The 15,209-nt window shown below is 38.3% G+C and overlaps 1 long non-coding RNA gene across 1 annotated transcript in view; it reads left to right on the top strand.

Annotated features, from left to right (window-relative positions):
- The window catches only part of LOC138991494 (uncharacterized), a 237,689-nt gene extending 222,836 nt beyond the window's left edge, over positions 1-14,853 (top strand). Inside the window, exon 4 of the long non-coding RNA XR_011467462.1 lies at positions 13,582-14,853. This is a non-coding gene — a long non-coding RNA (uncharacterized lncRNA). The remainder of the gene's footprint in view (positions 1-13,581) is intronic.
- The last annotated feature ends 356 nt before the right edge of the window (positions 14,854-15,209 follow it).

The raw sequence follows: 15,209 nt of genomic DNA, 5'->3' as shown, positions 1-15,209 counted from the left end.
AGGACAGAGGAAAAGAAAAGTGTCCGCCCAACTGAGAAGAAATCTTGAGACCAACTGATGAGGCAGGCAGGTCCATATAGTCAATGAATCTGTTTATTATAGGGTAACTTATCAGAAGGCAAGGTCCAGTGGACAGCAATTTGGAAGCATTCACAGCTCTACTCCTCACCATTGAGGAGCCATTGGGACAATTTTACGGTTAACCTAAGGTATGTGCTTGGAAACAGGAAGTGCATTCCTAAGTCAAGATTTATGAATGGGTAACTTGTTCCACAGGCGCTGGGAATACGTCAGGGAAGGCCTTCATCATTGTTTGGAGACTAACAGAGCATAGAGGCCAACTAACTGGACCTAACGATCATTAAACAAAACTACAAAGCCCATGATGACAGAGAAGAGATTTACCACACAGTAGCCCTAGGTGGAGAAGGAAATGGCTGCCCACTCCAGTATTCTTGCCTGGAGAATCCCATGGACAGAGGAGCCTGGCAGACTACAGTCCATGGGGTTGCAAAGAGTCGGACATGACTTAGTGACTAAACCACCACCAACACCACAGCACTAGGTAGGGTCAGTGGAGGGACAGGAGGAACTAAACAGACCAAGATTATGTCAGTTATGCTAGGAGTCATACAAAGGTCAACAGAGTTTAATTCCTGAGTGATGCTGGAAATGGAAGATGGGTGATCAAGAACTCATAATCTTATATCAATATAATATAGTTTAGATGGGTCAAGGTACTAAAACAAAGACAAAAACTTAAACAAAATGATGATAGGAAAAAAGCAAGATTTTTGCTTGAAAGATGCTTTGAAGGTTAGTTTATATTCCATAATCTGTATTATATATGCATACATATATATGCATGCATGTATGTGAAAGTCACTCAGTTGTGTCCAACTCTTTGTGACCTCATGGACTGTATAGCCTGCCAGGTTCCTCTGTCTAGGGAATTCTCCAAGACAGAATACTGGAGTGGGTAGCTAGTCCTTTCTCCAGGGGATTTTCCCAACTTAGGGATCAAACCCAGGTCTCCTGCATTGCAGCTGAATTCTTTATCATCTGAGCCACCAGGGAAGCCCAAGAATACTAGAGCAAGTAGCTTATCCCTTCTCCAGAGGATCTTCCCAACTGAGGAATTGAAACGGGGTCTCCTGAATCACAGGCAGATTCTTTACCAGCTAAGCTACCAGGGAAGATAAATACACACACACACACACACACACACATATATATATATATACACCACATGTCAAAATCCAGCTCCTAAGGCAACTAGGTTTAATTTAATAATAATTATACAGTCAGCACTACTTTAAATAATTTATACAAATTAACTCATAAAGGCTGCATAGTAATGATAGTGGGTAGCTACTATTATTATATACAATATAAGTTGAAGAAGCTAAAGCACAGTGAAATAATTTGCCCAAGGTCAAGTGGCTAGTAAGCAATGGATCCAGGCTTTGAACTCACACCAGGGTTTCAGATCAGCTTTTAACCGCTAAGCTATATAGCCATTCTATAGGAGAGAAGCAAGCACAGTAAAGGGGAGACTAAGGATTTAACAGAAGTACATCTTTGGGGAAAATTTTCACTCAAACCTATTCATTTCTTCTATGCTTGTTAGATACCTCCTGCATGCTGTGCTCTGCTCAGTCACTGTCATGTCCAATTCTTTGTGACTCTGTGCACTGTAGCCCTCTGGGCTCCTCTGTCCATGGGGATTTTCCAGGCAAGAATACTGTAGTCGATTTCCATTTCCTCCTTCAGGGGATCTTACTGACCCAAGGACTGAACCTGGGTCTCCTACTTGGTAGGCAGATTCTATACCACTGAGACACTGAGGAAGCCCACCGGGCGCCTATCTCACTCCAAAGTGTTTCCTTTTTTTGCCAAATATTGCCAATATTCCCATTCTCAATGTGTACAGTGCATGACCTCACTTCAACATGAAAGGTGGACACAGATTGGTTTAAGTCATTCACAAAGTTCATCCTTCTCCCACAGTAATTAATTCAATCAAGGAAGAGGCAAATGTTTCCATTGAAGTGATAATATGTTTAGAAAGTAGCTCGTTTTGTCTTCAAGAGAACTACCAGAAATTTCTCTCCCTGCACCCTGTCTTTGGATAGCATTGAGGAAGAATTTGGCCATGGTTATCGATCTTTGAGGCATTGTGCAGCCATGAAGGACCCCCAAAAGAGGTTAAAGTTTTTATCCTAAAGACAAAGTCTAAAAACCAGATCCTTAATAACAACGCTAAGTTGCTAAATTTATGAGTCAGTACAATAGATACCCTTTGGGTACTAAGCCATTCTACATTCAGTTCAGTTCAGTTCAGTCACTCAGTCCTGTCTGACTATTTGTGACCCTGTGGACTGCAGCACACCAGGCTTCCATGTCCATCACCAACTCCCGGAGTTTACTCAAACTCATATCCATTGAGACAGTGATGCCATCTCATCCTCTGTTTTCCCTTTCTCCTCCTGCCTTCAATCTTTCCCAGTATCAGGGTCTTTTCCAATGAGTCAGCTCTTCCAATCAGGTGGCCAAAGTATTGGAGTTTCAGCTTCAGCATCAGTCCTTCCAATGAATATTCAGGACTGATTTCCTTTAGGATAGATTGGTTGATTTCCTTGCAGTCCAAAGGTCTCTCAAGAGTCTTCTCCAACACCACAGTTCAAAAGCATCAATTCTTTGGCTCTCAGCTTTCTTTATGGTCCAGCTCTCACATCCATACATGATTACTGGAAAAACCATGGCTTTTACTAGATGGACCATTGGTGGCAAAGTAATATCTCTGCTTTTTAATGTACTGTCTAGTTTGGTCATAGCTTTTCTTCCAAGGAGCAAGCGTCTTTTAATTTCATGGCTGCAGTCACCATCTGCAGTGATTTTGAAGCCCCCCCAAAATAAAGTCTCTCACTGTTTCCATTGTTTCCCCATCTGTTTGCCATGACGTGATGAGACTGGATGCCATGATCTTAGTTTTCTAAATGTTGAGCTTTAAGCCAACTTTTTCACTCTCCTCTTTAATCACTGCAGATGGTGACTGCAGCCATGAAATTAAAAGAAGCTTACTCATTGGAAGGAAAGTTATGACCAACCTAGATAGCATATTCAAAAGCAGAGACATTACTTTGCCAACAAAGGTTCTTCTAGTCAAGGCTATGGTTTTTCCTGTGGTCATGTATGGATGTGAGAGTTGGACTGTGAAGAAGGCTGAGCACCGAAGAATTGATGGTTTTGAACTGTGGTGTTGGAGAAGACTCTTGAGAGTCCCTTGGACTGCAAAGAGATCCAACCAGTCCATTCTGAAGGAGATTAGCCCTGGGATTTCTTTGGAGGAAATGATGCTGAAGCTGGAACTCCAGTACTTTGGCTACCTCATGCGAAGAGTTGACTTATTGGAAAAGACTCTGATGCTGGGAGGGATTGGGGGCAGGAGGAGAAGGGGACGACAGAGGATGAGATGGCTGGATGGCATCACTGACTCAATGGACATGAGTCTGAGTGAACTCCGGGAGTTGGTGATGGACAGGGAGGCCTGGCGTGCTGTGATTCATGGGGTCTCGAGAGTCAGACACGACTGAGCAAATGAACTGAATTGAACTGAACTTCACTTTCATCAAGAGGCTTTTTAGTTCTTCTTCACTTTCTGCCGTAAGAGTGGTGTCATCTGCATATCTGAGGTTATTGATATTTCTCCCAGGAATCTTGATTCCAGCTTATGCTTCATCCAGCCCAGCATTTCTCATGATGTACTCTGCATATAAATTAAATAAGCAGGGTGACAATATACAGCCTTGACGTACTCCTTTTCCTATTTAGAACCAGTCTGTTGTTCCATTTCCAGTTCTAATTGTTACTTCTTGACCTGCATACAGATTTCTCAGGAGGAATGTCAGGTGGTCTGGTATTCCCATCTCTTTAAGAATTTTTCACAGTTTTTTGTTGTCCATACAGTCAAAAACTTTGGCATAGTCAATAAAGCAAAAATAGATATTTTTCTGGAACTCGCTTGCTTTTCTGATGATCCAGCAGATGTTGGCAATTTGATCTCTGGTTCTTTTGCCTTTTCTAAATCTAGCTTGACCATCTGCAAGTTCCTGATTCATGTACTGTTGAAGCCTGGCTTGAAGAATTTTGAGCATTACTTTGCTAATGTGTGAGATGAGTACAATTGTGTGGTAGTTTGAACATTCTTTGGCATTGCCTTTCTTCGGGATTGGAATGAAAACTGACTTTTTCCAGTCCTGTGACAACTACTGAGTTTTTCAAACTTGCTGGCATATTGAGTGCAGCACTTTCATAGCATTGTCTTTTAGGATTTGAAATAGCTCAACTAGAATTCCATCACTTTCACTAGTTTTTTTCATAGTGATACTTCATAAGGCCCACTTGACTTTGCATCCCAGGATGTCTGGCTCTAGGTGAGTGATCACACCATCGTGGTTATCTGGGTCATGATCTTTTTTGTATACTTCTTTGTATTCTTGCCACCTCTTCCTAATATCTTCTGCTTCTGTTAGGTCCATGCCATTCCTGTCCTTTATTGAGCCCATCTTTGCATGAAATGTTCCCTTGGTATCTCTAATTTTCTTGACGAGATCTCTAAGCTTTCCCACTCCATTATTTTCCTCTATTTCTTTGCACTGATCACTGAGGAAGGCTTTCTTATCTCTCCTTGCTATCCTTTGGAACTCTGCATTCAAATGGGTATCTTTCCTTTTCTCCTTTGTCTTTCACTTCTCTTCTTTTCTCAGCTATTTGTAAGGCTTCCTCAGACAATCATTTTTACTTTTTGCATTTCTTTTTCTTGGGGATGGTCTTGATCACTGACTTTTGTACAATGTCAACAACCTCCATCCATAGTTCTTCAGGCACTATGTCTGTCAGATCTAACCCCTTTCATCTATTTGTCCCTTCCACTGTATAATCATAAGAGATTTGATTTCAGTCATACTTTAACTTATATGCAGAATACATCATGAGAAATGCTGGGCTGGAAGACACACAATTTGGAATCAAGTTTGCCAGGAGAAATATCAATAACCTCAGATACGCAGATGACACCACCCTTGTGGCAGTAAGTAAAGAGAAACTAAAAAGCCTTGTGATGAAAGTGAAAGAGGAGAGCTAAAAAGTTGGCTTAAAGCTCAACATTCAGAAAACGAAGATCATGGTATCCGGTTCCATCATGTCATGGCAAATAGATGGGGAAACAGTGGAAACAGTGTCAGACTTTATTTTTTTGGGCTCCAAAATCACTGCAGATGGTGACTGCAGCCGTGAAATTAAAAGACGCTTACTCATTGGAAGGAAAGTTATGACCAACCTAGATAGCGTATTCAAAAGCAGAGACATTACTTTGCCAACAAAGGTTCATCTACTCAAGGCTATGGTTTTCCCAGTGGTCATGTATGGATGTGAGAGTTGGACTGTGAAGAAGGCTGAGCACTGAAGAATTGATGCTTTTGAACTGCAGTGTTGGAGAAGACTCTTGAGAGTCCGTTGGACTGCAAGGAGATCCGCTCAGTCCATTTTGAAGGAGATCAGCCCTGGGATTTCTTTGGAAGGAATGATGCTAAAGCTGAAACTCCAGTACTTTGGCCACCTCATGCGAAGAGTTGACTCATTGGAAAAGACTCTGATGCTGGGAGGGATTGGGGGCAGGAGGAGAAGGGGACGACAGAGGATGAGATGGCTGGATGGCATCACTGACTCGATGGACATGAGTCTGAGTGAACTCCTTGAGTTGGTGATGGACAGAGAGGCCTGGCGTGCTGCGATTCATGGGGTCGCAAAGAGTCGGACACGACTGAGCGACTGATCTGATCTGATAGGTTGCTAGAAGTTGAAAGCAACTTTATATATATTATGTTTATGTTTAATGGAATTGTCTAAATATATTGAGCTTCCCTGTTGGCTCAGCTGGTAAGAATCCCCCTTCTATGTGGGAGACCTGGTTTCAATCCCTGTGCTTAGCAGATCCCCTGGAGAAGGGAACAGCTACTCACTTCTGTATTCTTGCCTGGAGAATTCCATGGACTGTATAGTCCATGGGGTTGCAAACAGTCAGACACAACTGATATATGCCATATACTGTATATCATTTTATACTGTATATATATGGTATGTGCACTTATAGATATCAAAGATTTACAGAGAAAGAGTTGAATTACGGAATGATTTCCATCAGAACTTTATGTATCTGATAGAATTTTTAACTTCATAAATAATTCATATCTGTATAGAACAATGTGACTCTTTTTGTTCTCATTCAATTATAATAGTCTAAGAATATTTCCCAAGAAAATGCTGGTCTTTAGAGCATATCAATTCACTAAATTAATTTGTTTTCATTTTCTAAACTTTTAGTCAAAATAATTTCCAGTTTCAGAGGAATAAGAAATATAAACAAACTGGGTTAAAATATACAATCACAATCACATTGTTAAAATATACAATATAATACTGTATATTACAAATATATATATATATATATATATATATATATATGTACAAATACATCTCTGAATCTGAAGTATTGCCTTGCTTTTCTACATGAAATAATGACTTTGGTATATACATGCAAACCTGGGGACATTATGAGAGTGAACTACTTTCCTCTTTTGTTTTCATCTTTGAATTACTGTATTAAGAAAGATGAATAAAATACGTGGCTGGGATATGAGCCAAAATAAAGACTTCTTGCAAATGGCAGACACACTCCTACCAAATACAGATAAAAGAAGAACTAACTTTTAAAGTTTGCCAACTCATCTGTCAGATGTAATTGCTTTTCCACGGTCCTCATCTCACTTTCGTCTTTGTGAACCACCCATATCTTGAGACATTCTGCTCAATTTGCTTTTATTCCTCTGCACTTCCTGATTCATTTTCTACCTTTCTGAACTCTCCTTCTTTTAGTCTTTAAGACAAACTTGAACTAGTACTGCTCGTACACCCATCATATTACTGGGGAAAATAAGTCTTAGGAAAGGTAAAAACATCCAATATCCCATACATAAGAATCTTGCCCAACGTTCTACCACTCACTAGTGGCAAAGGTGGTATGCCCAGGTATGCTTGTGTGCAGAGCTCAGCTTTATCTCTGGAGCTGCTGTATGCTATGTGATAGAGCAGAATCATTGATTAGAGGTTCAATTCCAGACAGGTGAATATAAAGTGCACCATAAAATGCCTAAGGAAAACGTATGGTATCTAGCTGAGGTTCTCTGTAAGAATGCAGAAATAATTCTCATGGAGATGCTATTTTGAAGGCATAGAAGGAAATAGGAAATTTAAAAACAGCATGGTAAAGAAGAAAAGGAAAAGAGCTAAGAATAGGATTTGGGGGAAATCTACACTGAATGGCAGAATGAGAAAGTTGTTAAGGTTATAAGTTCTATGTCTAGAATGAGAAGGAACTGAATAAGTATTCAATAAGATGTTGAAGAGATAGATAAGAGTTAGAGAAGTTGGAAAACAATAAAATAAATGATAGAAAACCATTGAGTGATAAAGGGGATGTAATTAACATTTCAAGAAGTCACAGACAAGACAGACAAAGCCAAAACTGTGTTAATTTCAAGCAGAGACATTTTATTTAGTTCTTTGAAACAAAGAATAGGAAATGGGGAAATAAAAGGGTGGCTCTTTCTTTAAAAACATTTTTTTTCTTGTTGAAGACTAAAACAAGTTGGCATGAAAGTTAAAGGAAACTATATATATATATATATATATATTATTTAGGTAGGAAACAAATTTAATAAAAGGTTTGTTTGGCTAAATAGGCAAGACCTGAATCAATTGAGTAAGACTGAAGTGGGAAAAGTATAAAGATGTAAAACAGAGAGAGGAATTAGATTGAGGGATTGTGACTTTTTCTTGTTGGTATAAAATGTATAAATACATTCTTATATGTACTTATACAGCCAAGATATTTATTAGAAAATGGGGGGAAAACAGAGTCCTAGACACTAAAGATATATAATAGGTACAGAATTAGTGTTTGGAACTGATTCAAGAGCCAGTTATAATATGCTTAGAGGTGTGGGAAGAACTTTTACACTGAGTTTATAAGGAAAATGCGAGGGAAGAAAGTCTAGTTATTTGTACTTAACTGAGTTCACAAATCAATAAGTAAACAGTGGAAAGAGTAGTACAGAAACAAACAAGCAACAACAAAGGAAAATAAACTCTAAATCTCTGCTCTTCAAAGAAAGCATCTTGGAGTAAAGGAGGAATATCAAATTCTTAAGTAATTTTATACTTGTAAAGAAACTATTCAAACTTATCCCACACTTCTCTTAATGCTGTATATATCATTGACTCTTAATTCTTGTCTGGCAGCTCATATCTTTGTTTAGAGTTAGTTCCTTTTTACAAGTAACAGTCCATCTAGTGATCTTTTAATTTTTATTTAAAGCATCACAGATGTAAGAAGTTAATTGCCTTAGAAATAGTGCATTCAATATCAAGTAAATTTTGTCAAGGAGAGTTCCTTAAAAGGAAGAAAGCAACAGCAGTCTCAAAATAGTATCAGTTAGCTTTGGCTTTTCCCAACTGTTGACAAAATTAAAAATGTTGATTAATTTTTTGTTGATGTTAACAAGCTAATTCAAATTAAATTATATAAATACAATTATACTGTGTTTTAGAAAACATTCAACTTTGTTGACTGATAAAAACATCCTTTCTAGTCTTGAAGGTGTACATATGCCTGTATATGAAGATAGTTAATTTAAACCACCATAATTTATTTTCTAACGTCAGCTATATAAGTTTTATGTGAGCATATCCTTCATCGTCTAAAATACATTGAAGGTGCACTAGATGGTTTATTTGATCCCCTCTAGTTTTAACATCCCAGAATCTTCAATGGTCTCTTGATTTTTCCAATTGTTAATTAAAGGCATAACTTAAAGGACAATTATATTTTATGCACTACTTCTTTCACAAGATTTCCTTCAGTTCAGTTCAGTTGAGTTGCTCAGTCGTGTCCAACTCTTTGCCACGCCATGAATCACAGCACGCCAGGCCTCCCTGTCCATCACCAACTCACGGAGTTCACTCAGACTCACATCCATCAAGTCAGTGATGCCATCCAGCCATCTCATCCTCTGTCGTCCCCTTCTCCTCCTGCCCCCAATCCTCCCAGCATCAGAGTCTTTTCCAATGAGTCAACTCTTCGCATGAGGTGGCCAAAGTACTGGAGTTTCAGCTTTAGCATCAGTCCTTCCAAAGAAATCCCAGGGCTGATCTCCTTCAGAATGGACTGGTTGGATCTCCTTGCAGTCCAAGGGACTCTCAAGAGTCTTCTCCAACACCACAGTTCAAAAGCATCAATTTAATTTTCTTCACAGTCCAACTCTCACATCCTTCCATGACCACTGGAAAAACCATAGCCTTGACTAGATGGACCTTTGTTGGCAAAGTAATGTCTCTGCTTTTGAATATGCTATCTAGATTGGTCATAACTTTCCTTCCAATGAGTAAGCATCTTTTAATTTCATGGCTGCAGTCACCATCTGCAGTGATTTTGGAGCCCCAAAAAATAAAGTCTGACACTGTTTCCACTGTTTCCCCATCTATTTCCCATGAAGTGATGGGACCAGATGTCATGATCTTCATCTTATGAATGTTGAGTTTTAAGCCAAATTTTTCACTCTCCACTTTCATTTTCATCAAGAGGCTTTTGAGTTCCTCTTCACTTTCTGCCATAAGGGTGGTGTCATCTGCATATCTGAGGTTATTGACATTTCTCCCAGCAATCTTGATTCCAGCTTGTGCTTCTTCCAGCCCAGCCTTTCTCATGATGTACTCTGCATATAAGTTAAATAAGCAGGGTGACAATATACAGCCTTGAGGTACTCCTTTTCCTATTTGGGACCAGTCTGTTGTTCCATGTCCAGTTCTAACTGTTGCTTCCTGACCTGCGTATAGGTTTCTCAAGAGGCAGGTCAAGTGGTCTGGTATTCTCATCTCTTTCAGAATTTTCCACAGTTTATTGTGATCCACACAGGCTAATTCTTCAGCCAATATTACAACTATTTGTTCCTCAAGAGGGAATTGATGATCTAAGGAAAGATCTACAAATACGTTCTGTATCTTCATTTTTTTTCTGTATCAGTACCATATCAAACCTTCTAGGAATGGAACTTCCACTTATCTCCCATTGGCATTCAGATATTAATTAAAAGAAGTATCATTTACATAAACACACTTTTGTTTTTTTGACGAATCACTTCTTTTTGATTACTACAATTTATGCAGACTGCATACTTGTAAACAAAATGGTTAATCTCGTTGTCTGCTCTGTCTGCAGTCACGGTACAGAAATGATGTATGAGAGGTTCCTCTTTCAGATACACTTCTCTGAATTTCTAGAGCACAGACAGTGAAAATAAAGAGAAAAGAAAATGAATTCTTTGCTTTCTTGTATGGTATGAGTTTTTGTGTAGAGCCAGTGTTTGATATTTATGCCAAAATTGTGTCTCCCCTTCCAACTGTGATACAACAATTAACTCTGCCACCATGAGTCATGAATCATGGATTGATGACTCTTGTGTTTTAAAGGCTTTCATGCAAGAATGATGACTCTCTTAGGTGATGGTGGAGAAAGTAGTAAGTTATGCTTTCCTTTACAGTCTCTAACTAATAATCTTGTAAACCCATTCCTTTCACCTGATTCTATCAAGAATCAAAATTCTCAAAAATGTACTTGGATTTCTCCTTAGTGCTGTTGTGCTTAAAAAGATTTTGCTCATTATGTTCATTAATGAGAACCCTGAAAAATATTAATGTTTTTAAAACAATGTATATTATAGCTGGTCATGTTGAATGTTAAATACTTAAAGACAAATATGCAGCCACACTCAAGTCATAATAGAGTTTATTTAAATTAATAAGTGATCAGCAACAAGAAACAAAAAACTAGATCAGTTATGACTTTCAAAAGCAGAGATGGCTTTTCTCCCATAACAGGGCTGTGGTACATTATTATTGATATTTTTCTGACAGTTTTATGATTTCAAAGCATGAGACTGAACTCTGCTGTTCTTGGCCACAAAATGACTGCAAGGGCTCTGAATATTACTTTCTCATTTCATATTAAAAAGCCATAAAGCAATGAAGGAAGATTTTTGTCAGAGAATAGTATAAACTTGTTACACATTTACTGGAAAGTAAACATTCTTTATGATCAGTTCAGTTCAGTCGTTCAGTCATATTGGACTCTTTGTGACCCCATTGACTGCAACACACTAGGCTTATCTGTCCATCACCAACTCACAAAGCTTACTCAAACTCATGCCCATTGAGTCAGTGATGCCATCCAACCATCTCATCCTCTATAATCTCCTTTTCCTCCCACCTTCAATCTTTCCCAGCATCAGGGTCTTTTCCAATGAGTCAGTTCTTTGCATCAGGTGGCCAAAGTGTTGGGGTTTCAGCATCAACATCAGTCCTTCCAATTCAGGACTGATTTCCTTTAGGATGAACTGGTTGAATCTCCTTGCAGTCCAAGAGACTCTCAAGAGTCTTCTCCAGCACCACAGTTCAAAAGCATCAATTCTTTGGCATTCAGCTTTCTTTAAGGTCCAACTCTCAAATCCATACATGACTACTGGAGAAACCACAGCTTTGACTAGATGGACCATTGTTGGCAAAGTAATGTCTGTGCTTTTTAATATGCTATCATATTGGTCAGTTTTCATTCCAATCCCTAAGAAAGGCAATGCCAAAGAACGCTCCAACTACTGCACAATTGCACTCATCTCACATGCTAGTAAAGTAATGCTCAAAATTCTCCAAGCCAGGCTTCAACAATACATGAATCATGAACTTCCAGATGTTCAAGCTGATTTTAGAAAAGGCAAAGGAACCAGAGATCAAATTGCCAACATCTGTTGGGTCACTGAAGAAGCAAGAGAGTTCAAAAAAAACATCTATTTCTGCTTTATTGACTATGCCAAAGCCTTTGACTGTGTGGATCACAGTCAACTGTGGAAAATTCTGAAAGAAATGGGAATACCAGACCTGACCTGCCTCTTGAGAAATCTGTGTGCAAGGCAGGAAGCAACAGTTAGAACTGGACATGGAACAATAGACTGGTTCCAAATAGGAAAAGGAGTACATAAAGGCTGTATATTGTCACTGTGCTTATTTAACTTCTATGCAGAGTTTAACTAACTATGCTTCCTCCAGCCCAGGAAGCACAAGCTGGAATTAAGATTGCTGGGAGAGTTATCAATAACCTCAGATATGCAGATGACACCACCCTTATGACAGAAAGCGAAGAAGAACTAAAGAACCTCTTGATGAAAGTGAAAGAGTCAAAAAGTTGGCTTAAAGCTCAACATTCAGAAAACTAAGATCATGACATCCAGTCCCATCATTTCATGGCAAACAGATGGGGAAACGGTGAAAACAGTGTCAGACTTCATTTTTGGGGGCTCCAAAATCACTGCAGATGATTAAAAGATGCTTACTCCTTGGAAAGTTATGACCAACCTAGACAGCAGAGATATTACTTTGCCAACAAAAGTCCATATAGCCAAGGCTATGGGTTTTCCAGTAGTCATGTATGGATGTGAGAGTTGGACTATGAAGAAAGCTGAGCACCAAAGAATTGATGCTGTTGAATTATGGTGTTGGAGAAGACTCTTGAGAGTCTCTTTGACTGCAAGGAGATCCAGTCAGTCCATCCTAAAGGAGATCAGTCTTGAGTGTTCTTTGGAAGGACTGATGCTTGAAACTCCAATACTTTGGCCACCTGATGCAAAGTGCTGACTCATTTGAAAAGACCCTGATACTGGGAAAGATTGAAGGCAGGAGAAGGGGACGACAGAGGATGAGATGGTTGGATGGGATCACCAATTCAATGGACATGAGTTTGGGTAAAGTCCGGGAGATGGTGATGGATCGGGAAGCCTAGTGTGCTGCCATCCATGAGGTCACAAAAAGTCAGACATGACTTAGTGACTGAACTGAATTGAGGTTGGTCATAGCTTTTCTTCCAAGGAGCAAGCATCTTTTAATTTCATGGCTGCAGTCACCATCTTCAGTGATTTTGGAGCCCCCCAAAATAAAGTCTCTTGCTGTTTTCATCATTTCCCCATCTATTTGCCATGAAGTGATGGGACTGGATGCTATGATCTTAGTTTTTTGAATGTTGAGTTTTAAGCCAGCTTTTTCACTCTTCTCTTTGACTTTCATCAAGAGGTTCTTTAGTTCTTCACTTTTTACACCACTGTAAATTAGCTAAAAGAATAGCAATACACAAAAGGGGTTAAAATCAGCTTTGGTGAAGTGAAAAATACTTCTCTGTCATGTATATATTTATAAATATGACTTTTATACCATCCTCAGTCCTTAACTCTAATTTCCTTTTTTATTTTTATTTTCTGTTTAAATGTTTTCATGCATTTTTGTACTTTGAATCCATCTTTACCCAGTTTCATTTCATGTAATTTTATGAACCCTCTTAAGTCTTTCTGGAATGAGATATGCATCTCTGTGCCGTGCTATGCTTAATTGTTCAGTCATGTCTGTCTCTTTTTCATCCTACAGATTGTAGCCTGCTAGGCTCCTCTGTCCATGGGAATTCTCCAGGCAGGAATACTGAAGTGGGTTGCCATGCCCTCCTCCAAGGGATCTTCTCGACCCAGGGATTGAACCCACATCTCCCATGCTGCAGGTGGATACTTTACCATTTGAGCCACTAGGGAAGCCAAACAATACTGGAGTGGGTAGCCCATCCCTTCTCCAGGGGATATTCCCAATCCAGGAATTGAACCGTGGTCTCCTGATCTCTACGTGTATACATATATGCATACAAAGTGACCTTGTTTCAGCTACTTCTCTGTAACATATTTTATAGACACTTGTTTGGAAATCTTTATTGATTTGATAAAAATTTGATAAAAATCTCCCTGTAATGCTGGAGACAATTTTATAATAACAAATTACACGGATCCTTTTACAGTTTATGAACAGCAAAGAGCAGTTAAAAGTAGCAAGGTTTTTCAAACGTTGCTTATAAAATGGTCTCATGACAAGAATACTGTGGTTTTGTTTTCTTTCATCCTTGTTCATTGATCCCTGTGGAATTACCACTGAACCATGAGATTACTGATCCAGGATAAACAGCACCTGTGCATCACTAGATCATAATTCACCACGTTCCCGCTCTTCTCTCTGCCCTGCCAAATAGATGGGTGATTTTGCTGTGTTGTGGTGCTTTTTGTTGTTGTTGTTGCTTTGTTCTTTGATGATCAAAGCAGAGACAGACAAAGAAAAGATAAAACAAAAAAATTAGAAAGATATCTACTAATTTGCTATTTGACTATAAAAATAAAAGAAGTATTTAAAGGACTATAAAAATCCAGTGAGTGGGGCGGGGGCGGGGGGAAGCGGGCAGGAAAACTAGAACACATAGTCATTAACAATCTGGAAAAAAAAAATTCCAAAGAACTGTTAGTGAGAAATATTGGTTAGAATGCAGTTGTACAGAAAAAAATACAGGTATTAGGTAATTGAATCAGTAAAGAGAAAATGCTATGAATAATTGTTACACCTCTCAAAAGCTCTTGTTCTTGTTAATTTGTTTAGCTATGATGATAATTCTAAATTACTTTAAGGTGTTGGTGCTAATGTTACAGAAATTAAAGCCTTTGAGATACCTTAGATTCATTCACACTTAATTACAGGTATTGTTTTAAAGTGTCTTGCACATGTTCTTAGATTTAAAATGTTAATAATGTATTTGTTAAAATATAATTTATGTTACATCTAAATGATAAAGGCCACTATAAAAATTATTTATGTATATAGACAAGCACTAGTAGGGAATATAAAAAATTCAACAATGATGTATCAGATTGATATGAAAATATTTTTTCTATTTTTACCTCAAAATTATGTTGTTACTAGAATTGTTTTCATTAAAGTAGGTGAAATACTCAGAAATATCTTTACACTGTACTGTACTTTATGACAATTTATTAACTTCTAACATCTAATAATATTTGAAACTATCTATTTGTATATAAAATAGCAATATTAATTTTCTTTCTGGTAACTCACAATTTGAATATCCATATTTGTGTAGAGAACTGTATAATTAAACAGAGGTGTAAAAATATTTTGGGTTTATCGATAAGAGATATTTTCCCTATATGATCTTGTGAGTATATTGA

Source organism: Bos mutus, chromosome 17 (assembly GCF_027580195.1).
Source record: "Bos mutus isolate GX-2022 chromosome 17, NWIPB_WYAK_1.1, whole genome shotgun sequence".
In the NCBI taxonomy this organism is placed as follows: domain Eukaryota; kingdom Metazoa; phylum Chordata; class Mammalia; order Artiodactyla; family Bovidae; genus Bos; species Bos mutus.
The sequence above is the reverse complement of the archived record's forward strand: the minus strand, read 5'-3'. Positions and strand labels throughout refer to the sequence as shown.